The sequence below is a fragment of the Balaenoptera physalus genome (genome assembly GCF_965194825.1).
Source record: "Balaenoptera physalus genome assembly, chromosome: 20".
Taxonomy (NCBI): domain Eukaryota; kingdom Metazoa; phylum Chordata; class Mammalia; order Artiodactyla; family Balaenopteridae; genus Balaenoptera; species Balaenoptera physalus.
Window position 1 is genome coordinate 17,356,575 of NC_138901.1, and position 27,576 is coordinate 17,384,150.

The following is a 27,576-nucleotide window of genomic DNA, read 5'->3' on the forward strand; positions in this document are numbered from 1 at the left end:
TGGAGAGAAAGTACTTTGTCCTTCACCATTAAATATGATGTTAGGTTTTTTGTCGAAGTCATTTATCAAGTTGAGGAAGTCTCCTTCCATTCCTAGTCTACTGAGGGCTGTTTTTTTCTTTAATCAGGAATGGATGTTAGATTTTTTCATTCTTTTCCTGCATCTATTGCCATGATTATGCGATTTTCCTCTTCTTTTCTTTTCTTAATTTGTTTATTTATTTTTGGCTGCATTGGGTCTTCATTGCTGCACGCAGCCTTTCTCTAGCTGTGGCGAGCAGGGACTACTCTTCGTTGCAGTATGCAGGCTTCTCCTTGTGGTGGCTTCTCTTGTTGCAGAGCACAGGCTCTAGGTGCACGGGCTTCACTAATTGTGGCACATGGGCTCAGTAGTTGTGGCTCACGGGCTCTAGAGCGTAGGCTCAGTAGTTGTGGTGCACGGGCTTAGTTGCTCCGTGACATGTGGGATCTTCGCCGACCAGGGCTCAAACCCATGTCCCCTGCACTGGCAGGTAGATTCTTAACCCCTGCCCCACCAGAGACGTCCTGATTTTTCTTTTTTAGTGTACTAAGTTGGGTAAATTGATTTTCAAATATTAAACCAACCTTTCCTTCTTGAGATAAACCCCACTTGGTCATGATGTATCATCTTTTTATATATTATTGGATTTGATATGCTAAAATTTTGTTAAGAGTTTTTGCCTCTGTGTTCATGAGAGATTTTGGTCTATAGTTTTCTTGTAATGTCATTGTGTAATCTTGATACGGTGAACGTTGGCCTTATAAATAGGTTGGGAGGTATTCCCTTCTCTTCCACTTTCTGGTAGAGTTTGTGTAGAATTGGCATTATTTTATTCCTTAAGTGTTCGGTAGAATTTCTCAGTTAAGCCACCTGGACTTGAAGCTTTCTTTGTTGGAAGGTTTTAAACTGCACATCCAATTTCTTTAATATCTTTATTCTTGAATAAACTTTAGTAGCGCATGTCTTTCAAGGAATTTGTCCATTTCATCTTGAATTTATTGGTATAAAGCATTCTATAATATTCTCTTATTATCCTTTTAATATCTATAGTATTTTTTTGTTTTGCATTTTATTTATTTCTACTTTGATCTTTATTGTGTTCTTTCTTCTCTTACTCTGTGATTAATTTGCTCTCGTTTTTCCAGTTTAAGGTGGAAGTTGAGGAAGCTGAGTACAGCGTTAGCAATATCCCATATGTTGACATATTATGTTTTCAGTTTCAGTGAGTTCAAAATAGTTTCTGATTTCCCTTTTGATTTCTTCTTTGACCACAGTTACTCAGAAGTGTGTTGTTTAGTTTCCAAATATCTGGAGATTTTTCGGATTTGTTAATTTCTAATTTAATTCCATTGTGGTCAGAGACATATATCGAATGACTAAAATCCTTTAAAAAATTTTTTTAAGTTTTTTTTTTTCAATTTATTTTTTTGCTGCGTTGGGTCTTTGTTGCTTCGCGTGGGCTTTCTCTAGTTGTGGCGAGCAGGTGCTACTCTTTGTAGCGCTGCACCGGCTTCTCATTGGATGGCTTCTCTCGTTGCAGAGCACAGGCGCTAGGTGCGTGGGCTTCAGTAGTTGTGGCACACAGGCTCTAGAGTGCAGGCTCAGTAGCTGTGGCGTACGGGCTTAGTTGCTCCGCGGCATGTGGGATCTTCCCGGACCAGGGGTCGAACCTGTGTCCCCTGCATTGGCAGGCAGATTCTTAACCACTGAACCACCAGGGAAGTCCCAATTCCAGTATTCTTAATCTTTTGTGTAGATCCATATTCCAATCTGGTGTCATTTTGCTTCTGCTTAAAAATACTTCTTTTAACATTTCTTATAGTGAAAGTCTGCTAGTAATGAATTCTTTCAGCTTTTGTATGTCTGAGATAGTCTTTATTTTGCTTTTGTTTTGACAGATCTGGGTATAGAATTCTAGCTTGATAGAATTCAATTCACTACTTTAAAGGTGTTATTCCACTGAGTTCTCGTTTACATTGTTTCCAACAAGAATTCTGCTCTCATTGTTATCTTTGTTCCTCGGTATGTAGTGTATAGTTTTTTCCTCTGGCTGCTTTTAAATTTTTCTCTTTGTTGCTGGTTTTGAGCAATTTGACTATTTTTTGTGCCTTGGTGTAGTTTTGTCCATGTTTCTTATGCTTAAAGTTCATTGATCTTCTTGACTTTGTGAGTTTATAGTGTTTACCATTTTGGGAAAATTTTGGCTATTATTTCTTCAAATTTTTATTTTTCTCCTCTCCTTCATGGACTCTAGGTACACATGTATTAGGCCACTTGAAGTTGTTGCACGACTCACTGATGCTCTATTCATTTTCGTTGTTGTTTTGTTTTGTTACTCTTTTTGTTTCATTTTGGATCGTTTCTATTACTATGCCTTAATGTTCACTGACCCTTTCTTCTGCAGTGTCTAATCTGCCATTAACCTCGTTCAATGTCTTTTTCATTTAGACATTGTTTTTAATCTCTAGAAGCTCAATTTGGGTCTGTTTTACATTTTCCATGCCTGTACTTAACATTTTCAGGGTTTAGTCTGGGTTTTTTAACATATGAAATACAGTTATAATAACTTTTCTTCATGTATAATAACTTTTTAAATGTTCTTTTCTGCCAATTCTAACATCTGTATAGATGATGGGTTAGTTTTGATTGATTGCCTTTTCTCCTCAGTATGGGTCACATTTTCCTGCTTCTTTGCATGCTTGGCAATTTTTCATATGATCCCAGATATTGTGAGTTTTAGTTTATTGTGTGCTATATATATTTATATTCCTGTAAAATGCTTGGGCTTTGTTTTGGGTGAAATTAAGTTACTCAGAACACTTTTATTCTTTTAGGTCTAGCTTTTAAGATTCGTTGGGTAGGAGTCCAAGTAGCCTTTAGTCTGGAGCTCGTTATTTGCAACTACTGAGACAAGTCCTTTCTGAGTATCATGAGGTTTTCCAGTCTGACTTGTAGGAACAGGTACTATTCCTACAACCCTGTGTGATATCCAGTTATTCTTATTATTAATCCTTTCATGTGGTTCTTTTCCTGGCATCAAGGAATTCCTCACACAAATGTACTGACCAATACTTTGTTGAATTCTCAAGAGATCCCTCTGCATATCTCCAGAGTTCTTTGTCTGTGCACTTCTTTTCTCTCTGATACTCTGCTTTGTGAACTCTAGTTACCTTGGTTTTCCCAGACTCTCAGCTCCATTTCCTCAGTCAGGGAGTCCACCAGTCTCTGCCTGGACTTCTCTTCCCTGTACCATGACCTGGAAACTCTCTCAGAGAAGTAAGTTAGGGCAATTATAGGGATCACTTCATTTATTTCCCATCTCCTGGGGATCAATGAACTTTATTGTGTGAGGTCCAGTTTCTTGAAAACTGTTGTTTCCTATGTTCTGTCTGATATTTTCATTGTTTCAGGTGGGAGGTTAAATTGGACCTTGTTACTTCATCTTGGCCAGAAGCCAATAACATTCTTTAAGTCTGTTTTGTTTTGATACAGGGTCCAATTAAAGATTAGGCATTGCATGTCGTGTCTTTGTTTCCTTTAATCTAGAATATTTCCCTCCTTTTTTTTTTTTTTTTTTGGTCTTTTATGACATTGGCATTTTTGAAGAGTCTGAGCCAGTTGTCTTGTAAGTTGCCCCACAATCTGGATTTGTCTGTTTCCTCATTAGATTCAAAGTAAACATTTTGGGAAAGAATACTATATAGGTGATGTATTCTTCATACTTCAGCACTTCAGGTGGCCCAGTGCTAAGTTTGATCACTTGACTAAGGTGGTATCTTCCATATCTCTCCATTGTAAAGTTATTTTTCCCCTTGGTAATTGATAAATAATATGTGGGGTGATAGTTTGGGATCAGTGAAGATCCTACTTTCAAACAACTCTTCACCCAACTGTGCATCAGTGATAATCCTTGTCTGAATCGATTATTACATTGATAGTTGCAAAATGACACTTTCCTAATTCTGTCATTCCTTTTGCATTTATTAGCTGACATTATTCTATAAAGAAGAGCTCCCCCACTTTTCATTTTGAGTATCATTATGAACTCATGTGCTTTTTTTAAAATTAACTATGTTATACCTTATTATAATGATAATGTTATTCTTTGGAATGTTCCTTTTGTCCAGATTTGGCCAATGCAATCTCTGTTATTGTTTAACCACATGATGCTTTTTTATTACTAGAATAATTTGTAATATATTACTACTCACAAATAGGAACTGAGAAAGGGACTCCAGAAGGTGCGGTCTTATTCAGACTCTTCTTAGAAGTCTGCCTTCTTCCTGTGTACCCTCAACCCAAAGTGAGGCTTTCGGGTGGGAAGGAGATACTTCTGAATTAAACTACAGATCAGTGTCACCCAATTCTAATCCCTATTCCCTTTTTGCTAGACATACCATACCTACTGCCATCCTAATCCTTCTGTTGGGCACCTCTCTCCTCCTCTATATTTATTTACAACAGTCAAGAGCAGCAATTGGCCAACCAGCCCTTATCCAGTTCTCCAGTTCATATGCCCCAAGAACTCCTTTTTGCACTGGTCTGTGGTGGCCTTGGCCTACCTCTTCTACCTACTCAAGTAACTCTTTTACCACGAATTTAATTACCTGTGTTTCCATTTATAGGATCTTACCTAGCCGTATGGCCTGCTGCCTCTGCCAATTTAAAGCTACTATTGAGGTTGTCTGTCAGACAGTCAAGCTGCGTTGTGACAGTGAATGCCTGACAGACGTCACACGTTGTGGTGAGTCTCAATTGCGGGATAATAAATTTTTAATTTTTAATTTAATTTTTTAAGTTTTTAATTTTTATTTTTAATCAATGATAAATTTTAAAATTAATGATGTAATTGCATTATTTTAATTCATTCATTCAGTGTTCCAACTTCCTAAGTTTCTCAGAACTACCCCTTGCTAAAAATCAGATTCTTGATTACATTATTAAGCTAATAATGGCTCCGTTACATTGTTAGCTTAATAATGTAAATGATCCGCATACATAAAGGAACAAGAGAAAGGAATGGAAGGGGGAAGGGAATTAACATTAATGGCCACATATCCTATGCTGTGCTCTCTGCAAACGAGAACTTATTCATATAGTGCATCACAGTTTGTAAACTGATTTTATATACATTAGGTCTCAAGTACCCTTTGTCTTATAGGACAGATATAAATATATTTTTGTTTATTTTGTTTGTTTCTGCAATTTTATAAAGAGTACAAGAGATGCTGTTTTATGTCCTATTTGGAGCCTGAGAGTTTCTGGTTCCATAACCAGAAGCTGCTACCTAGCCCTTCTAATGGCTGGGAGAGCTAGTTTATTCTTAGACTGTCCAGCTCTGAACTTGCTCTGAATCTCAAGCTTTTCTATCCACAAAACACTCAGGGGCTTTCAACCATTTTTCTATATATTAGATTTATTGGCACTAACTTGATGACTTCCAAAATGTGCTATCATGCCCAGGTAGCTTGAATACAGGTCTCTTTCAGTGATCGAGAGCACCTCATAAATAATAACACTTTGCTACTTGTATAAAGACAATATTGCTGATTTTTCAACACAATTTTATTTTTTTTTGGCCGTGCCACACAGCTTGTGGGATCTTAGTTCCCCAAGCAGGGATTGAAGCCGGGCCACAGCAGGGAAAGTGCCGGGTCCTAACCACTAGACCACCAGGGAGCTCCCCCAAACAATTTTTTTTACTAATTATATTACTCCCTTCTCCCCCAGAAGTGGGCAGTAAAGGCATTTTTAATCTCCTTTTACAGGTGAGGAAAAACAAGATCAGAGGTGTAAGTGCTATGACCCTAGTGCCCCGATCTCCTGTCCCCAGTTTGGGGCTCTCTGCAAGCCCATGCTCCTCCTTTCTCATGACCCTTCCCTCCTCCTTGACCCTCACCAAAAATACTTTTAATCCTTTTGGAAGAGAAGCCCAGCTACACAATGGTACACATTACCTTCACACAGTCAGAAGCTTTGGATGGTTCCCCAAGTAAAGCTGGAAATATTAGAAGGAAAATGAAATGAAAGCAAAGTAGCCATCTGACAGAAGTTGCTTTTTCCCTTCTGCATTTTACGACCTCAAGTATTATTCCACTGATTTGTTGAACGTTCCACATTGGCATACAGTCTGGCAAATCTCTTAACTGATAGCCCAGATCCCTGCCCAAATTTTAGCAAAGAGCCAGGGCGGATATAGTGTTTTTTTCTGTATAGAGCCTTCTGCTACGGGGGCTGGGATATATGGCAGCAGGGACTGAGCAAAGGATTCGGTGGGTGGGTGGAGAAGGACATGTCCAGATGACGACCTGTTAGCGGCGGTTGTTGTCGTGGTCATCTGTGACAGTAGCAAGAACGCAAGCACACTGAAGAGGTGGAGAGAGGAAGCCTCACACTCCTCTGCCTCTGAGGCAGGACAGGATGGGGTATGTGAATGTGAGGAGTCACAGTAGATCTGCGGAGAGCCCAGCTGAGTAGGGGAATATTTGTCTTCCAGCCTTGGCTCTTCTTGAGTACTGGCCCCTGGGAACCAGTGGAGTAATCCTGAATATAGTTACTATAATTCACGCTACAGAATTTTCTGAGTAGACAGCCGCTTTTTCAAGAGATATCTTTTTCACATTTTGTTGTTGCCAGTCATAGGCTTAAGTGTGGGTTTCTTTTTCTCCTAAGTGGCACTCAAACGTTGACTGATTCCTAATTCATTTGGCTGTGGACTGACAAAAATCTGTCCCATCAGTCTTCAATGATCAAAAACAGTCTCTTCTTTTTTGACAGACGAAGAAACATCTCTTGGGAATGCAGAAGGATCGTTGATGAAGGTGTTACAAGCCCGGAAGAAGAACAACAGCACCGAGCTGATTATTGAGCCAGAGAGGGCATCCTCAGATAAAAGTGCTGTCAGCTTGTCAGGCTTCATGAATGAGCAGCTGGACTTTAATAATAAAAGTGATATTATCAGTGCACGAAATTACATACTGCCTTACATCTCAGAGGGAAATCTAGGAGATGTGGAATCAACATTATTACCATTCCTTCAACTTCTTTTTTCAAATACACAAGATGGAGATATGCTCCTGGGCCTTTTGAAAAACAATACAAGGAGCCCTTCTGTTAAACCTGTACGCAAGAATTCAACTAATAAAAATAAATTGAGGAAACTCCATTTTCTGGAAAATGTGTTAGATGCAGAAACTCAAGAAAAATTTGATGAGGTTAAAAAGGAAGAAAAACCTGCCACGCGTATGCGTTCCAACCTTTTAAGTGCCATGTTTAAACACTACCTCTTTCTAAAGAAATTGGAAACTGCCCAACCACAGAAAGACAGCCCAGCAAAGACTGAGAGTACCGAGGAAAAGCTGCTGAGAGTGAACAGGGTCCTCAAGGGCCCAAGGGGCCTACAGAAAATGCACCTCCAAGCAGTGGGAGATGAGAGCGTCAGGAGGAAACAGAATGCCCAGCCATCTGTGGCGAGCACTGCCGAAGAAAGAAGGCTCAGGAGGCCATCCCCAGGAAAGCTGAAACAGCTTCTCATGGTGCAGAGGCCCAGGAAGCTGGTGGGAAAGTCCTCCAATGCGGAGTCTTCATTCATAAAAGAACACAAGGCAGCAGGCTCCTCTACCCTGAAACAGTACTTCAAGGTCAGGCCTTCTGCCTCCATCCCTCCAAAATCCCCATCTGAGGTTAAAAGCAAATCAAAAGACTTATCCAACACTATAGTTGTTTTAGAGGATGCAAAGGCTAGAGTTAGAAATATTAAGGATTTTGAACTAATCTCACATTCTGGGAAAAAATACATCTTCCATAAAATTAGGACTCATCGGGTCCAGAGAAAACCCAAAGGCAAAAGGAGTCGAAAGTTCAGAAAGAAAAGTTCACTCAATAGAATGATGCTTGCAAGCCCTCCGTTCTCTGTAGTGAGGAGTCTCATAAATTCCCCTCCTCAAGAAGCTGTTTCACCTTCAAGAGAGGTGACTTCTCAAGAAAATCCTTCTCCAGAATTATTTTCTCTTTCAGACCCTTCTACAGAAAACACTACTTCAGAAAACAATACTGCACAAAATGTTTCTGAAGAAGTTATTTCTTCAGGAAACTCTACTCTGCCCGGAGGAACCGGCCCTGGAAACACTACCCATAAGGTTGTCTCCACTGCACATTCTGCTGTTGCTGCAGACAACAGTATGCCACCTGTTCAACACACCAACGAAACACAGTGGGAGCACCACAACACGGGCACTGAATTATCCTCTAAGCTCACAGGCTTCACTTTCCCAGGGCTCACATCCCCGGGTGATCAAGTTGAAACTCAGCTAAACCAGCAGCTACGGTCCCTCATCCCCAACAGTGACGTGCGAAGGCTCGTTTCTCATGTTATCCAGACTTTGATAATAGACTGCTCGGACACCCACGTGCAGCTGGCCTGTGCCAACCTCATCTCTAGAACAGGCCTCCTGATGAAGCTTCTCAGCAAGCAGCAGGAAGTAAAGGTGTCCAAAGCGGAATGGGATACGGGCCAGTGGAAAAGTGACAACTATATCAGTGAGAGCACGGAAGCCCAGAGTGAGCAGAAAGAGCAGGAGTCAAGTGAGGTGAGGAGAACCCCTGAAACATGGGACCTGGACTTTTACTCAGTTTAGGACATGCCATGGACGTACCCAAGCAGGAATACCACGGGCTCCTAGTCTGTATCTTATCTTCAGCCATGACACTGGCTAAGACAGTGATCTCCCACTTTGCTCATTGAGAGAGTGTGTCAGTATTCCTAGCGTAGACGAGAAAAGGACATAACACAAGATAAATAAATTGTAGATAAATAAATTGTAGAAGAAAATGCTAATGATAAGATTAATAACATTAAATTTGGCTTGTTCTTATAGAAGCTACTCGCCTGAAAGGATTGGGTTTTACAGTAGTTTAAGAATAGTTAGCTATTGTTTAGAATAGGTTTAAGAATAGTTAGCTTTCATGCCTTCTATCTCCTTGTTTGTAAAAAAATTGTTATTTATTTTTTTAGCTCACAAAAGAAGTTCCAGGATATGGCTATAACAACAAACTCATCTTGGCAATATCTGTAACTGCAGTAGTGACGATTTTGGTTACACTTCTCTGTCTCATTGAGGTAAGGACAATAATTCATTCAGATTCAGAACCCACAAACTGAGACTCAAAGCCACCTTTCCACCTACTACTACTTGATTCTTCTCTTTAGTCATGAGGACTGAGGTACACTTTGTTCTTTTACTTAAAAGTATATTCCCAGGAGTTTTTTTTCTTTTTTTCTTTTTTTTCTTTTGGCTACATTATGTCTTCATTGCGGTGCGCGGGCTTCTCATTGCGGTGGCTTCTCTTGTTGTGGAGTACGGGCTCTAGGCACGCGGGCTCAGGAGTTGTGGCGCACGGACTTAGTTGCTCTGCAGCATGTGGGACCTTCCCAGACCAGGGATCGAACCCGTGTCCCCTGCACTGGCAGGCGGATTCTTAACCACTGCGCCACCAGGGAAGTCCCCACAGGATTTTGAAAGGAACTCCACTCCCAGGAGATCTCTTTGGAATTGGATCCATGATAACAAGCCATTGGACTGTTTTGACAAGTTCAGTTTATAAGAAGGCCAGAGTTGACATGATAGTAAAATTTCTTCTACTCAAAAACTATGCTGCGGCTTCCCTGGTGGCGCAGCATTTGAGAATCCGCCTGCCAATGCAGAGGACACGGGTTCGAGCCCTGGTCTGGGAAGATCCCACATGCCGCGGAGCAACTGGGTCCGTGAGCCACAACTACTGAGCCTGCGCGTCTGGAGCCTGTGCTCCGCAACAAGAGAGGCCGCGATAGTGAGAGGCCCGCGCACTGCGATGAAGAGTGGCCCCCACTTGCCGCAACTAGAGAAAAGCCCTCGCACAGAAACAAAGACCCAACACAGACAAAAATAAATAAATAAATAAATAGTTTAAAAACAAAAACAAAACAACACAGAAAACTATGCTGATTTGATGTACTCACCAGTCACTCTCATTCTACTGTTTATTTCTTTCCTTGTTGGCTGAAGTGATGAGAGACATACGATCTCCATACTCATGGAGCTATCAGTCACCCTGGGAGGGCTAAAAGGACATGCCTAAAAGATCAAAGTGTGATCTCGTCAATTCCTTAGGCTTACTTAGCAGCTTGCTTCTCCAGTGTATTAGGAATTGTGTAGATAGGTTCCATTAAAACACTGCAAGTAAAATCCTGCAGCAGGCTACCCTAAAGCATGTCATATTTATAGTAGCCTATTCCTGGAGCTAGCCTGTTTATCTTCTGTTCAGTTACATAATGGTTTATTACTTTTCCCAACAGGCAGTGGCTAACATTAAAAGAGTGATTTTAATAAGCTGGCAATCTTGATTCTACCCTACCAGTCCAACCTACTTTATTTACCTTTTCTCTTGTAATGGCAGCCCTCCATTGCAGCCAAAGCAGCTCCTCAGTATACGCTAGTTACACCACATCCATGCCTGCTTTTGTCTGTGCCTTTGGCCATCTAAAATTCCTTGATTTTGCTTTGCCTGTGGAAGTCCTATGAACCTCTCAAAAGCCAACTCAAGTTCAGATATCTTTCTTCATAAAGCCTTCCCTGAATACTCCAGCCCTCCTGATCCTAGTCCTGTGAGGTTTGTCACCATTTCTTAGGGGCCATAGCAAAGCAGTCCCCTCCCCTCAGAGCTCACAAAAGTGGGAAGCAGTTTTTTAAAAGGCAGCCCCCCAAGAGAGAAACAGCAAGGTTAGCACATCATGGAGCTGAGCAGAGATGTGTAAGGACCAATGGCTTCCTGGCCTATCAGACTTGAATAAAACCTGACATGATGTACTAACTTCTAAAGAGAAATGTGTCTATCTGCAGGAGGGTTGGTCAGTAGTGAAAGCATAGAAAAGGTGAGGAGAGACCAACATGGGCAGCGCCCATCCTCACATTGCCCGAGAGTAGAGATGGCACCTTAGGCAGCAGAACTGAAGAGTCAGGCCCACTAGCCAGGCTGTGCCTGTTGAGGAGATGGGTGGATCCAGCTGCCTCAGGCCTTCCCATTAAATTCTGGATTCGGCTGATTTCTTTTCTAATTCTGTTGTCACCAAGTAGCCTTCGATTGTGTGATTGTGCTTTAGTGTGCCACGGAGGCCTGTCTCCACAGAAGGTAATTCTCTGATTGTGTAGACACGGATGCCCTGTGTGTAGAACAGATGTATTTCTCATTGTCAAGTAATAATTTGGCATTGTGATTTTTGATCAATCCTGTGATATTGATAAAGTGAGACTGCCACAACAGGAAGACGCGAGTTGTCTCTTGGTGAGGAAGAGTATGATTTCTGAGCCTAGGAGGCTGGGGACTAGCATGGGGTCAGCTTGCTAGTCATTGGCCATTGCCCAGACTGTCCCCTCTACATCTCCAGGTGGCATGTGGCCTTTTGCTTTTTTAGAATTTCTGTAAAGTCCCCTTTTTATTGTTTCTAACTTCTCTAGAGTTTAACCTTGCATTTGTGTTGTTTTGTTTTGTTTTGTTTTGTTTTGTTTTGTTTTGGCCTGCGGGATCTTAATTCCCCAAGTAGGGATTGAACTTGTACCCTAGGCAGCGAAAGCGAGGAGTCCTAACCGTTATTTCCTCTCCCCACTTATATGATAAGCTCTTCGAGGACAGGGGCCATGCAGTGTTCTTCCTATGGTAGACACTACTGGTGTTCAACGGAAGAGAGGTGAGGCGTTATGTCAATTCCACAGTGAGGAATCATGCAACCGAATATTTATTTGAAGTAGCATCGAGTCCAGCAATAGACCCATGTGTTCTTAAGACTTCTGAAATGTCATGTTTTAATATTCCAATCAGTGGGGGAAAATGAATAAATGGTGATAGACTAGCTGCCTAACTATTTGGGGGTTAAAGAATAGCAGATCCCCATTTTTCATCTTAAATAAACATATTTCCATAAATGTGAAAAAAGACCACATAAAGGTATTAGAAGGAAATAAAAGCAGTATTTTTATAATCTTTTATAATCTTCAGAGCCTGATGCCACAAGCAGAGCCTTTGATATAGTCCACCATCTTGTCTGTGACACCAGCTTAGCACTGATTCATGCCAAGCGTAAGATGAAGAGTTTTCCATATATTGTCTGATTTAATGCCCACAGTTCTGTGAGGATGATATTACTATCCCTCCTTCATAGATGAAGGAGATCAATGTAAGGCCCCAGTGGCCAAACCAAAAGCAGAAGCCAGTTTCACCCGACTGCAAAGCTTGTGCTCCCTACTCCACTCTTTTGTCTTGTCTCCTTAGAGACAAAAACACTGGAAAGATTCGAAACACTGAAATTCAATGAAAACCAGTATTTCTTTACTATAAAGAGTTTTTTGTTTGTTTGTTTGTTTGTTTGGGGGTGGCGGGGTTTGGCCATGCTGTGCAGCTTGCGGGATCTTAGTTCCCTGACCAGGGATTGAACCTCGGGCCACAGCAGTGAAAGCGCCAAGCCCTAACCACTGGACCACCAGGGAACTCCCAAGAGTTTTATAAGTCAACAAGAAGAAGACAAACAGTCCAGGGGAAAAGGGGGCAAAGGCTGTGCAGTGTAGGAGGTGTGTTGACAGTCTGCCACCATATCTGCCCGTCCTCTCCTCATGGCTCATGTGGGGTGGCTTTTGTTAGCCAGGCCTTTGTCACCTCATGACGTAAAAGTAATCTCTAATATCTTCTTCAAGTACTTTTGTAATCTGTCTAGAATTTGTTGTATTTGTTTTTTAGTGTGGTTGAGGCAGGGGATCTAACTTCCCCCCCCGCCCCACACATGAAGATCTAATTGTTTTCAAATCTTTCACTGAATGGTTTATTCTTTCTTCCCTGGTCTCATATACTATCTTCATCTGGACTCTATTCTGTGATCCAGTTATCTTGTCCTGTACCAGTACCAATATCACACTGCTTAATTCCAGTTGCTCTATAACATATTTTATATCTGGTAGGGCAAGGTCCTACTCTTTGACCTTCTTTTTCATGCATTTCATATCTATTCTTACACATATTCTCTACCAAATGTCAGCTGGCCAGGTTTTATTTAAAAATTATTTTGGATATAAATGGATTGCATTGAATTTGTAGGTTAATTTGATGAGAATTGACCTCTTTACAACATTCTAGGAGGATGGTATCTCATGCCATGTAGTACTTCTTCTTAATGTCCTTCAGAAAAGTTTTAATATTTTCATCACATAGGTCTTACAAATTTTTGGTTAAGTTTATTCCTAGGTACTTTATGCATTTTTATTGATATAGTGAACGGGATGTTTCTTCTGTTTTTTAGTGAGTTATTTGTGTTATATGGGAAAGCTATTGAGGCTTATATGTTGATCTCTTGATTTTGTATGTAGCCATCTTACTCATGTTACTTCCAATAAAACTTCGGTTGATTCCTTTGGTCTTTTTAGGTCCCTCATTTCATATGCAAATGTGTTTGTCTCTTCCTTTCCAATACTTCGTTTTTCTTTTCGTACTGATTAAGACCTCCTCCACATTGATCGATAGTAGCAGTAATGATGGGCTTCCTACTCTTGTCGTTGACTCTAAAACAAGGCTTAGGTTTCTGCTAGATACTTTTATTTTCTTTTCCTACTTCTAAGAGTTTTTATTAGGAACGATCTGTTGAACGTTATCTAAAACAGTCAATAAAATATATCGCCAGCTGCATGCAAGACCCTAAGTTAGGTACTGTGGAAGAGGCAAAGGATTATTAAACAGGGTAGAATTCCTTTCCTTGAAAAAGTTATCATCTCACTGGGTAGATAAGATTTAAAGTAAAAGGGAATGAATAAGGATTTGGAAATAGTTGTAATGGATAATCATGATCATGTTTTCTTTCAAAACAGATTTATTCTCATCGAATTGCAAAAGGGGAAGATAAGAAAAGGAGCAGAAGGTAAGTATTGGTCTTTTAAAGGAGAATTTTACAACTAGAGGAGAACTTAGAACTCACCTATTTCAATTTCCTCACCAAAGGCAGGAAGAATGTTTAATTACCCTAATGGTTTACCCTAATTTATTTATCAGCAGAATTAGCTCCCCAGCCCAAGCTGAGTTAGAACAGGACTGGCACAGATTCATCTGCTTTCACTAGTCCTTTAAGGAAAGAGGGTGGACGGGGAGAGGTTTTGGTTGCACTTGTTCCTGCTGGCCTGGTGCCTGGTTCCTAGGTATCAGGCCAGGCCAGAGGCCTTCTAGGAGGCTCTGGGGTAGGGAGGGACACATGGTTGGGGATTTAGGGGCTGGCCTCACTCAAAGCTGAACAAAGGTAGCACATATGAGTCCCTTCTGTAAAGTGGCAAGAAAACTTCCCTTCTCACCCTACTGTTTTTCAGGCCCCTACTCTCTATTCCCTTTATCCAAACCTCATAGAACTTTAACCAGGAGAATCTTTAGACAGTAGTTTGTCTCTTCCTTTTATAATAAGGAAATGGAGAAAGAGAAAGGGAAAGTATCTTGCCCCATGGTCACACTGCTAGTGATTATCACAAAGAAGAGGGTCCCTTTCCACTGAGGACTTCTCTACTGATCACACTGTGCTTGGGCTGTGAGCTCCGTTTTATGTCACAATTCAGTATACACATACTATATGGGCATAAGTAGTTTCTGAAACTAACTTATTGTGCACTCTGACTTTTTTCTATTCTATTTGTATTCAAAAAGAGTATTTCGTGTTTCCCTGCTGGTCATGGCCTTTAAACTGATTTCACAATTCACTGACACCTCAGTGACAGCCTGCAGTATGAAAGTCAGAGAGCTATAGATAACTTTGCTAGTTGGGTTCAGGTGTTGACTTGGTGTGATTCAACTTATAGGATAGGATAGAGCAGCCAGGAAAATAAAAGCACCTTCTCCCCACAGCCACACCCCCAGCAAATGCTGCATGTGCGACTAAGTCCGTAGCAGACTGGTGTGAAGCGCATCTAGAGAGTAACGTGTTTCTGCCCAGCGCCGCTGTGCAGTGTTTTCACTGCACGAGGGCACTTGGCCAAGGGCCAAGAAAGGTGAACGGGGCTGAAAATCCTGCCTATACTCCATGCTAAGCCACATGCAAAGGTCTCCCCAGAGACACGGGGCGGGGGCCATTTTGGACAGACACAGAGAACTTCTGGAAGGCCAGCATGCACGGAATGATTTTCAAGATCCCGGGTCTGTGGTGATTTTGCTCATTGTGATTATGGACTGAGGTACCCATTTAGTCCTAATAAGACCAGAGATAACACATTGTGAGAGAGATGAAAAATGACATGTAACACTAACTGTGTGTGTTTTCCTCCAAGGGGCTTTTTTCGATTTCTGCTGCATAAGAGAAGCTCAGGGGAAAGTGGGAGTCAGGTAAATTTGAAGGGGATATAGTACTGTGGCCAGAGAAAGCAGGGGAGATGCTGAATTAATCTTTCCCTTTCTGTGTTCCAGGAGGGCTTTTTCGGGAGAAGGCGGCCACTTTGGCTTAGGGATATGTATAGGCCTCTCAACGCCACACGCAAGGAAAACATGGCACAAAAGCTACACGACAGGGAGTCTTCTGATGAGGAGGAGATGTACTTCTATAAGGCTGTACCATAAATGGTAGGGGACAATTTAAAATTCTCATCTAAAATGAGGAAATAATGAAAACTATCATTGTTCCTTTCAAAAGTAAAAGCCTTGGCATTATTCTTCTTACCCCAGGGAAGTCATCAAAGCCCCAGCAGAGAAGCTTCTGGCTGCATATTGGGTTGATGAAGAGGCGGGTGAGGAAAGTGAGACCGCACACGAGACAGCCACAGAGTGAGCCCTGTTCTGCCTCAAGCCACCTGCAAATTTTGTTTCTTAATATCGGCTTCTCAGCATTGCTTGTAAAATACTTATTTTTCTTATATTAAACTGTATAAATTCATAACCAAGTCTAACCATGTGGTAAGGAATTAAAATGTAAATAGTTGAATATTTATATACCAATAACAGGGGCCTGCAAGAAGAAGCAGAGCTGAAACTAGAATCCCTCATGGCAGCCAGTACTTCCACAAGAGGAAACGTGGGCAAAGGAGGATGAGTAGAAGGATGAAGAGGGGCTTCCCTCCCTTGTTTCCCCAGTATCATCAGTCCCTGGGAACTGGAAAACATACCATCCTCAAGGGGCATAGATGAGTAAATCAAATAGCAATTTATTCTGGTGCTCTCTCTCCTGGTTCATTAAGTACCAGTTATTTACAACATGCTCGACCTCCTGCCCATAGAGGACCATCTACTTCTGGCCCCTCTCGTACGGTCATTGGGGTTGCCAGAATATTTGGATCACTGGGCCTCCCTCCACTGGGGAGCCAAGGCCTGACTTTTCTCCCAACTTCTCAAACTCATGTACAGATGTGTACCCTGTGTACCAAGGTAGGGGGTTCTCCACCATTTCAAGCTGGTGGAAAATTCCCATTGGGTTGTTTTTTTTCTTTAAAAGAAAATCCCAACCGTTGGATAACTAGCAGGGAGGTGCCAGAAAGACAGGGTAAAGAAGAATGTGTGAGAGCAGCCATTGCCCAAGACGGCCCTCCTCAGGCCCTGGCCTCTCCTGACCCCACTGCGGGCCAGCTGTGTGCTGCTCGCCTCCCTCCAGCTCAGCCCAGCACCAAACCTACCCACCTCCTGCCTCCCCCAGCACAGGCCCAGGGCTGCATGATTCCACGTGATTATATAGTGACAGTGCCACCTGTGGAAGGGGACCTAGAGGCAGAGACAAGCCCGGAGTGGGAGGGGTGAGGGAGAGGTCCGAGCACCGCCCTCGTCCCACTCCCAACAAACTGGCTCCCCCCCTCAGGTTTCCGTTATAAACAGCGCGTGCGCAGGCGTGCGTGCGCAGGCGCCCCGAGCCGCACACGCGCAGTAAAGGTAGGATGGTGGCGTTGGTACCTTTTGTGGTTCCCATCGTGGGTGACAAAACCTTGCTGGCGTGGGAGCTGAGCTCTGGACCCACGGCCGAGGCCTTGCAAGTGAGCCGAGCCGGGGCAGAGGGAGGGGTGGAGGAAGCCACCTCGCGCCTCAGTAACTGGGCGCCCCGGGGTACTGCTTCAGCACCTCATCTGCCTGTGGTCTCTGCTGAGAGGAATCTTAGTTCTAGAGCCGACCTGAGTAGTCAGCTCGCCCCCACAGATTTTTGAGAGATAGTTCCCAACAGCCGGCATTGCCTCCTAATGCTTCTCGAAGCTTAGGATTTCAGAGGGAAACCTGTTCCTGAAATGAGAAGTGTTTGGAGTTGCAGGATCACCACAGTTGCCTGTGGCGAAGGGCTGGGGGAATAGAAAGGAACGGGCGGTTTGGCTTCCTGGACGTGAAATTTCCTGCACTTACTTAACATGGGCCCACCCTACAGCATTCTCTGTTCACAGTCTTCTCCCAGTTTGGCCTTCTGTATTCGGTCCGAGTCTTCCCAAACGCAGCAGTGGCCGGTCCTGTGTTCTATGCCATCATCGAGGTTTTTTCAGCAAGGGATGCCCACAGAGCCCAAAAGGCATGCGACCAGAAGCAGCTTTTTCAGACATCTCCAGTGAAGGTGGGTCCAAATGTGGAATTCCTCGCTCTACTGGGATGAAGTGCTGAATTTAAAACTAATAGGCCATCGGGAATTCCCTGGCGGTCCAGTGGTTAGGACTTTCACTGCTGAGGGCCCGGGTTCAATCCCTGGTCCGGGAACTAAGATCCCAAGGGGGGGAAAAAAAAATAAAAGGCCAACGTTTGTACAGCACTGTGGTGTACAGAATGCTCTCAGATGCACTGCTCCACTGATCCCCCAGTTCCCCAGTTCTTTCTTTCTTTTTTTTAGATGAAGAAACTCGAACTCAGGATGGTTAAGTGACTTACTTAAGGTTTATGACAGTAAATGTGGAAACTAGAGGCCAAACCCAAACTGAACTGATGTTAAACCCCATGTCATCTTATGCTGCCCCTTAATTTAAGAAATCTTCACAAGAGTCTTCCTTATATTTACTTTTATGTGGATTTTAAATGTGTGAGGTTGACAAATTGTTTTTTAAGTTAATTAATTAATTAATTAATTTATTTTTGGCTGCGTTGGTTCTTGTTGCTGCGCGCCGGCTTTGTCTAGTTGCGGCGAGCGGGGGTTGCTCTTCGTTGCGGTGCGTGGGCTTCTCATCGCGATGGCTTCTCTTGTTGCGGAGCACGGGTTCTAGGCACGCGGGCTTCAGTAGTTGTGGCTCACGGGCTCTAGAGCACAGGCTCAGTAGTTGTGGCACACGGGCTTAGTTGCTCTGCGGCATGTGGGATCTTCCCGGACCAGGGATCGAACCCGTGTCCCCTGCATTGGCAGGCGGACTCTTAACCACTGTCCCACCAGGGAAGTCCCGAGCTTGACAAACTTTTGTCAGATGTAACATAAAGGAGGCTTCATCATCATCATCACTCTCAAATTGCCTATTCAGAACTCCCTTCAGATTCCAGAAGATGGTTAAAATATTCTTTAATGCATTGTAGAAACCTTGTTCCATATTAACATGCCATCCAATTTTACTTCCCCAGAATTAACATTTCATTATGTGCCTCCATTCAGCCACCATTCCTTTTTCAAGGACCTTTTCAATGCCTCTGAATAAGTGAGTGAGGCTTCGATTTCCCAGACCTTTCACTTTATAATTATGTGTCTTCTCTGATTGGCTTCTTGCTCTGGCTACTTCCTACTGACCTTGCTGCCTATTCTCACCCCTATTTCTTTACTCACTGATTTCACCTTTATTGAATCTGAGAACTCTCCTCAGATGTGACTCCAGGTACACTACCTCCCACTTCTGTACCCTGTTTAACACCCTCTTCAATCCCGGCTGTACTCCCTGGGATTGAAATGATTTCGTGTCAGACATTCTTTAATTTGCGGACCCTGCGACCATTTCACATAACCCCTCAGATATTACGGATGGTCCGGGAAAGATTATGAAACAGTTACTTGGTATCAGTTGTGAGTAATGAGTTCTTTTCTTATATTGGACATTTAGACCATTCCATAAGCTTAGGTTCTGAGATTGTCACAGCATAAAGCCCGTCACTGGTAGAGTAATGAGGAAAATGTTCTACAAGTCACTGTAGACTTGAGAGGAAAGGGCATTCGTATTCGATTTCTTTATTTAATGCAGAGCCTTAGTTTACTACCCACACCCCCGAAATTGTTACCTACTTTAATTATGCGTTCTCTTTAAATTTTATTTATTTATTTATTTGGTTGCACCGGGTCTTAGTTGCAGCAGGCATGCTCCTTAGTTGCGGCTCAAGGGCTCCCCAGTTGTGGCACGTGGGCTCCCCAGTTGCAGCAGGCAGGCTCCTTTAGTTGTGGCTCGCAGGCTCCTTAACTGTGGCGTGCAAACTCTTAGTTGCAGCATGCACGTGAGACCTAGTTCCCTGACCGGGGATCGAACCCGGGCCCCCTGCATTGGGAGCACGGAGTCTTAACCACTGCACCAGCAGGGAAGTTCCAATTATGTCTTCTTTCATTCATTAGCAGGTATATATACTTCTTATCTTTTTTCCCCTGTTTTTTTTTATAAATACAGACAAGAGAATAACATCTTCAAATAAAATGAAGGAAAGGCCTAATGTATCTGAGTTTTTCTCAGTAGCACGAAGGGAAATGTTTGCCAGCAAGAACTGTGGCAAGGTTATCCCAGATGTCAACTGTCTCTACTACCCAGGGGCTCAGAGCCCTTCTGAAGCTTCCTAATTGTCCAGGACAGCTCCATTATGACTCACCATACAGGGCCTAGCTTCCCTGTTTTAAACGTTGCGACACTCAGCATTTAAAAATTAGTCTTCATTTCTCCTTCCCAGCAGGCAGCTTCAGTTGGAGAAAGTAATTTCATTTTCTTATGTACTCATTCATTCACTCAGTCAACAGACCATCCCTCCTCTATTATGTGCCAAGATGTATGCTTGTTTCTGGTAACAAGGAAAGAATAATATATGGTTCCTTCAAGCACTTAAGGAGCTCATAAACTAGTGACAGAGGAAGATGCACAAACACATCAATAAAGAATTAACAGTGCTTTGACTTTATTTGTATTATTTGAATGTTTATGACTATAGTTACATACTGCACCCTGTTCAAAATGGAAATAGACATTTAAGAAAGAACTAGTGATGTAAAAACTCCACAGTAATATGTAAGTTATTTAGAGAGTTAAGACTGGAAATATTTGCACTCTCAAGGAAGCTTGTTAATGCAGATGAACCTCTAATTCTTTTGGTTGCTTTATTTACATTTATCGAGGTATACGTATTCCCTCTTCTAACAGGGGTTAGTAACTTGGGGAGGGGTTGCTACAGATTAAGGTCCTAATTCAGTGGCAGGTCCATCTTATCTCCTCTTCAGGTCATATTCTCAAGCAGGAGCTACAGGATGAGACGACTAAAACAGTTCACTTCCTTTGCTTACCCCCAGCCCCATAACAGGCTTCTGCTGGGCTTCCTTGCTTGCTTTCATCATCACTTTCACCACCAGAGGTCAGGGAACCTTCCGGTTAATCAGGGGCCCTGGAAATGATGCAGAAAAGTACTGACTTAAAAATAATAAATAACATTTATTTAGGGCTCACTGTGAATTCATTGCTTAAAATGTCCTACTTAATCTTCGCAACCACTCTATGAAATTGGTATTGATAAATCTCAGGTATATCCAAAATAAGTCTCTGTGTAGGGTTGTGATATTTTTAGGTCTTTTATGTCTTCAGGTTCGTCTCGGCACCAGACATAAGGCGGTTCAACATAATACGCTTGCCCCAAACAGCTCCAGATGCCAAGAATTGGCAAATTACTACTTTGGTTTCAATGGGTGGTCAAAAAGGATCATCAAGGTAAACTCTGTAGATTTTCTTTGACTAACCAGACTCCTTTCAACATTGAACTCCTAGACTTTAGAGAGAAGAATGGAACAGGGCTATGGGGAGGAGATGTGAGAGGCTTCCACACGGAAGTATCTGAGCATTGGCCTGCCACCTAGAATTAGTGATAATCTCAATGACTTGGATGGTGGTGTCCATAATTTTCTCCAGTATTTGTATGGTATATAATAAAAAAGAGTTGTCCATATCTAGTCATTCATTTGCAAGTCTCACTTGATTTTGAGGCTATAGCATACCTCAACTATTACCTGGGATTGCTGGAGTTTAGTTTTAATTTCTAACAACAGAATATTTGGAAGTCTAGCCTTTCATTCAAAATCCTAACAGCTTCAGGATCTTTCTAACCTTGAAGAAAGGGAAAATGAAGATATTGTGACACCACTTCAGAAGCAATAGCCTGAAGTTCTTCTGTGCTTCAGAGGTGGTGTTGCCCTCCCACGAGTGCAGGAGTCCTGGAGTTGGCATGGCTGAGGAAGGAACCTTTGGATAAGTTGGAGGAAGGTCTGTTTTCCAGTATGTGTGTGTGTGGGGAGGTGAGGGAGTGGGATTGCTCTTTTTTCCTTTCTTTCGGAAACTCAACTTTTCACATACATCATCACCTTTTCTAAGCAACTAAAGCCCTGGGCAGAATTTTTCTGCCTGACAATATAGGTTTTTATCTTAGGCGATACCTGACAGCACCTTAAACTTTAGAATTTTAGAACTGACTGCCTGCCAAGAAGCTTAGGAGGAGGGAAAATTAGTTAGTTTTTGTTTTTGTTTTTTGTTTTTGGTTAATAATTTGTTTTGTGCTAAAATAGTCCTTCAAATACAGATGTCTTCTGGCCTTCAGTTATCCCAACAAAATCATTGTCTAAAGATTGAAATAAACTCTTGTGTAAATGTTCAGTCCTTTGCCTCCTATAGAAGGGCCTGAGCGGAAAAAGTAAATGTAGATCCCTAGAAAGGGGATTCCGATTGGTACTGAGTTTTTTCCTACAATCCATGGCACTTGGGCTTAGGGTTTTAAGTCAGAGGCAGGGCTGTTAGCGAATGGAGTAGAGGAGGCTCCACCATCCACCTGAGTGGGTGATGGTTGAGGAGAGGCCAGATCATCTGCACCACCACCAAATCTATCTCCCTGTACGAATCCAGCCCTTTACGCACAGGAGAGCAGGGTCTGTAGCAGTGTAGCCTCAGCTTGTCCATTTGAAATCTGTGAGTAATATGAGATTTGTGCCACGTTCTTGGTTTGCATTTCCCGTCTAGTTAGTATTTTAGGAACTTCCAGAATAGATCTGAGCAGTGAAACTGTGCCATGCCAGGGTATACCTACAACAGAGACATTCAGCTGTACCCCAGTGTTGTGCCTGCCCTTAATCACTAAGGTAGTGAGCTAAGAATCACAGATGCTTTTTTAGTTTTAAACATATAACCTAGAAATCAGTTATTCAGATGATAGGCATTTTAAATTCATCTGTTTTGGTTGGATTTAGGGTCATTATCATTCCTTATGAAAAGGAAGGTAACCCAGAAGCTTGCTATTCAGAAGGCTATGACAGATGCATTCCAGAAACTGCTGATTGTGGTTTTAGGTAAGACCTTTTTGACTGTTCTTGAAGTGCTTCAGTTTCAGTGAGCAAAGAAACTTATTTGCAAAGTTAATTGGATGAAAGTAATGGTTATCTAAAACATTACATATTCTTTCACTCACCAGATGCTTTCACAGCAGCAGTCTTAAATTTGTTCTTTGTGGCATTTATGAGAAAAACGACAGCAACTATTATTGTCCCCAGTGTTGAGATGTAGAATGACTTGCCTCAGTTCATACAGGAAGTGTTTGGTCCCGTTCTTCCTCAATTGCTTGCTTATCATACAGAATAGTGCAGTTATAAGCCTTGGACACCTGTGTTTGAGTCCTAACTGTGTCTCTTAGATTTTGTTGTTGTTGTTGTTGTTGCAATTTTAGGTTTTTCTAGCCAGAGACATTTGAAGGTATTTAATATCTCTAAGCTGCAATTTCTTTATCTGCAAATAGGGTTAGTAATTCAGCTTATCACCTAATGGGGGATATTGTAAGAGTAAATGAGATGATGAATGTAAAAAGCTTAGAACTATGCCTGAAACATAGTAAGCAGACAAAATATATTGACTATTATTATTATCGTTGTTGTTTTCTTGTTGAAGAGTTTATTAGATTATGTTTTTGGAATCAATTTAATTTCAGTTTTCATTTCTGATATATTGGGTGAATATGATTCTTTTTTTTTTTTTTTTTTTAGGCATCAATTTTATACACATCAGTGTCTACATGTCAATCCCAATCGCCCAATTCAGCACACCACCATCCCCACCCCACCGCAGGTTTCCCCCCTTGGTGTCCATATGTCCATTCTCTACATCTGTGTCTCAACTTCTGCCCTGCAAACTGGCTCATCTGTACCATTTTTCTAGGTTCCACATACATGCATTAATATACGATATTTGTTTTTCTCTTTCTGACTTACTTCACTCTGTATGACAGTCTCTAGATCCATCCACGTCTCAACAAATGACTCAATTTCGTTCCTTTTTATGGCTGAGTAATATTCCATTGTATATATGTACCACAACTTCTTTATCCATTCGTCTGTTGATGGGCATTTAGGTTGCTTCCATGACCTGGCTATTGTAAATAGTGCTGCAATGAACATTCGGGTGCATGTGTCTTTTTGAATTACGGTTTTCTCTGGGTATATGCCCAGTAGTGGGATTGCTGGGGCATATGGTAATTCTATTTTTAGTTTTTTAAGGAACCTCCATATTGTTCTCCATAGTGGCTGTATCAATTTACATTCCCACCAACAGTGCAAGAGGGTTCCCTTTTCTCCACACCCTCTCCAGCATTTGTTGTTTGTAGATTTTCTGATGATGCCCATTCTAACAGGAGTGAGGTGATACCTCATTGTAGTTTTGATTTTCATTTCTCTACTAATTAGTGATGTTGAGCATCTTTTCATGTGCTTCGTGGCCGTCTGTATGTCTTCTTTGGAGAAATGTCTGTTTAGGTCTTCTGCCCATTTTTGGATTGGGGTGTTTGTTTCTTTAATATTGAGCTGAATGAGCTGTTTATATATTTTGGAGATTAATCCTTTGTCCGTTGATTCATTTGCAAATATTTTCTCCCATTCTGAGGGTTGTCTTTTCGTCTTGTTTATGGTTTCCTTTGCTGTGCAAAAGCTTTGAAGTTTCATTAGGTCCCACTTGTTTATTTTTGTTTTTATTTCCATTACTCTAGGAGGTGGATCAAAAAAGATCTTGCTGTGATTTATGTCAAAGAGTGTTCTTCCTATGTTTTCCTCTAAGGGTTTTATAGTGTCCAGTCTTATATTTAGGTCTCTAATCCATTTTGAGTTTATTTTTGTGTTTGGTGTTAGGGAGTATTCTAATTTCATTCTTTTACATGTAGCTGTCCAGTTTTCCCAGCACCACTTATTGAAGAGACTGTCTTTTCTCCATTGTATATCTTTGCCTCCTTTGTCATAGATTAGTTGACCATAGGTGCGTGGATTAATCTCTGGGCTTTCTATCTTGTTCCATTGATCTATGTTTCTGTTTTTGTGCCAGTACCATATTGTCTTGATTACTGTAGCTTTGTAGTATAGTCTGAAGTCAGGGAGTCTGATTCCTCCAGCTCCAATTTTTTCCCTCAAGACTGCTTTGGCTATTTGGGGTCTTTCGTGTCTCCATGCAGATTTTAAGATTTTTTGTTCTAGTTCTGTAAAAAATTCTTATATAATAATCGGCTACGTTTTTGTGAGCCTTGAAAGTGGTCATGCTACTGAATAGCGTTGATTGTGTTCCCTATCGAGTTATACAGCGGTGAGAATGTGACAGGCTGTGCCCAAAGGAAACTCTATGATTAGTAGATTCCCGGAACAGAATTGCTCCCCTGCTTCACAGCCCTGCAGGCGTAGAGACTGAGAAATCCTAGCTAAGTTGTCAGAGACCTTATTTGCTTGTAAGAGTTGACCCTGGATTGGTCTTGGCCTTCCAGGCTGGGCAGTCCTTCCAGTGAAGTTTGACTTCCCTGGTCATCAGGCAGAATCTCCATCAGCTGTCAACTCTGGGTAACAACCTTTAAGAACCAAACTAAATGTCTGGGTTGTTTGTCCCTAATATGCAAAGGTATTCCTTATATGTACTCAAAACTCCTTGGACCAAAAAGCCTGGTGGCTCTAGCTTGCCTTGAGGAAAGCTGTATTGTCCAAAAGGCACATGGGCCAGTTTCTGCCAGTAGAGTGTTCAAATGCTCTCTCTGTCTGTCTGTGTCTCCAAAGCTTTGTTCATTGTATCTGGTAGAATTTTGGTCCCAAGGAGTAGGCACTTGCCTTGCTTCTAATATGAAGTATCTATTATAGTCCAGTGGTATCTATCCCAGGTTTGAACTCACTTTGACCCCCACCTAATGCCTTCCTATTTACTTGTATTGTGATTGAACATTTTTGTTTCCACAGCTTTTCATTCCTTTGTCATTATTCCTTAGTTCTTATTTCTAAGATCATAAAGGTTTTTGAACCAAAGTTGACACTTCTTATATATTTTTTCACAAATAATTATGATAAAAACTGAAGTGTCAGATGAGGGAACTTCTAGGAAAATGCTCTTATTTTCTGCTTTTAGAAATCAAAAGAATGTCTAGTTATTGGGTGCTACCATTGTATACAGGAAGTTTTAGAACAAGAAAACTTCTGAATTGATCCTTGTTAACTTTATTTCAGAAAGTGGTAAAATAGCTGTGGCATATAGACCCTGTGAAGAGGTCACAGATGATGCTAGAACCGAAGAGGAACTACAGGATTTAATTCAAGTATGTGGAGATAAAAACTCAAGGGGTACACAGCCAGTGTAGCCGTAATTCAAAACAACCAGCAGGATTTGGAAGACTTTGGCATGTCTACTCAGCTCTGTCATCCTTCGGAAAATGTGAAACTCTGAAACTGCTTTTGAGGCAGGGAATTTCTAGGACTTCTCCAAGTCCCGAGCCTTGTCTCTGGCCCCTTATTTGAAGTTTGGAGAGCAGGATTGAGGGCCATCAGTGTACGTCTACAGTTGTGGACACAGGAGAAGACACAGGCCTTTTAGAACTCCCCTCAAATAGAATTGCAGGGATTTGGGAACAAAGTAACTATGGCCTTAAGTGTGATTATGCTACAGTGTTTAAAAACTATTCATGCCTTTCAAGTAAGGTATATTACCCAGATCTCAGCATCTCATATATATCTTGTGTTAAATGTTTTGCAGAAGAACCTTTCTGTAAATCAATTATATGGATGCCTCGAATTAGGGATTAAGTTGTCAATGTAATTGCTAAAAGAAAACATTAATGTACTGCATATAGGATTTTTATTAAAAGGGAGCAAAAAATGTGTTTCATGTCATTGAGAGCTTAATTTGGGGCTAGATTTCTGATTACTTAACTCACCCCAATGTTGCAAAGTTTGTTTTGAAGGGAAGAAAGTAGAGAAAGAAAAGGTGGTTATGTTCTGAAAAATGTAAAAATTTTGAAAGTTTTTCCTGTACAAAATAATTAATTTAATTCAATTTAAATCAGTCAAGGAAACTTCAAACATATCCACGTTTGGGCTTTAAGAAGTCTAACTTCCTGTGAAATGTGAGAGGAAAGGATTCCGTATTGATACTAAAGATTTCGGAAACCTGATTATAACAACAGATCCATTCCTAAATGAGGCCAATCTTGGAATCAGTTCCATTTAGAAACCATTATGTGCTAGGCACTGGAAATAAGATGAAGCTCCTTCTCTCTTGGGGTTTAGGTGTTAAAGGTGTACCAGACAATTAAAAAGGACTAAAATTAAATAGATTATGAAAAGGACTGTGAAGAAAGTAAACTGGGTGCTAGTTAGAGTATTTCAAGAAAATTACTTAACATGCTGACTGTAACATTCTAAGTGTCTTCTCCGTGTGTGCACACAGGGTAGACCTCTGAAAAGTGACACTGTAGTTTTTTCTAGATTAATGGCTCTGTTGAGACAAGGTGGGATGGGGGAAGTTTTCCCATGCTAATGTAAAGGGCCGTTCACTTGGTTTTAGACTCTCTTTCCCAGAATGAATTGCTCACCTGCCCCAAACCCCTCCTACAGAAGTTCTGGAGTCATCACTGATTCAGTGGTAACGGCTAATTAATAGAGTGGTGAATTAATAATGAGACGTGAATACTGAGAGTTTGGAGGAAATGGCAACATTTTAGAATAACTGTAAGGTGTGTTCCCCTCCCGCCACCCTAACTGGTGCTCATTTTGCAGGTCAGCTACTTTTCTTGTCAGCCGTGTGGCCAAAGGGGGGAAGAATGCCTCTCAGACTTGAGCTTTGAGGAGGAAGAGTTCACATTGCCAGAACTGGACTAGCACTTTTGAATTTCCCAGAATGCCAGGTCCTGTGGTTTCCTTGGGAAGCTCTGCATCCTTCCCAACCCCCCGCCACCCCTGGGCCGCTGGAGTTTGGGGCCACTCGGGTCTGCAGCCCAAATCCCGCCTCCTTGTTTGGGGCCAGGGAGGGCAGGGAGGGCTTGGGAAGAGGGCCCGGCAGGAGGTAATTGTCGCTTTTGCAAGGGGAAGAATGGCTTGCGCCCTGGGGACTCTGGGAAAAAGGCCCACTCTGGTGGCGC

At 41.9% G+C, this 27,576-nt stretch overlaps 2 pseudogenes across 2 annotated transcripts in view; both read left to right on the forward strand.

The window, feature by feature from the left end:
- Positions 1–15,944, forward strand: part of LOC309651046 (leucine-rich repeat-containing protein 37A3-like) — a 55,144-nt pseudogene extending 39,200 nt beyond the window's left edge. Inside the window, exons 11-16 of the transcript XR_014268691.1 lie at positions 4,647–4,765; positions 6,799–8,609; positions 9,035–9,139; positions 13,905–13,954; positions 15,475–15,627; positions 15,698–15,944. The product of XR_014268691.1 is annotated as a leucine-rich repeat-containing protein 37A3-like (transcript). The remainder of the gene's footprint in view (positions 1–4,646; positions 4,766–6,798; positions 8,610–9,034; positions 9,140–13,904; positions 13,955–15,474; positions 15,628–15,697) is intronic.
- Positions 15,945–16,372: 428 nt separating this feature from the next.
- On the forward strand, positions 16,373–27,342 carry LOC309651055 (RAD52 motif-containing protein 1-like; annotated as a pseudogene). Its single transcript has 7 exons — positions 16,373–17,021; positions 17,402–17,581; positions 20,760–20,882; positions 21,258–21,431; positions 22,406–22,504; positions 25,670–25,758; positions 27,215–27,342. The product of its transcript is annotated as an RAD52 motif-containing protein 1-like (transcript).
- Positions 27,343–27,576: the final 234 nt, after the last annotated feature.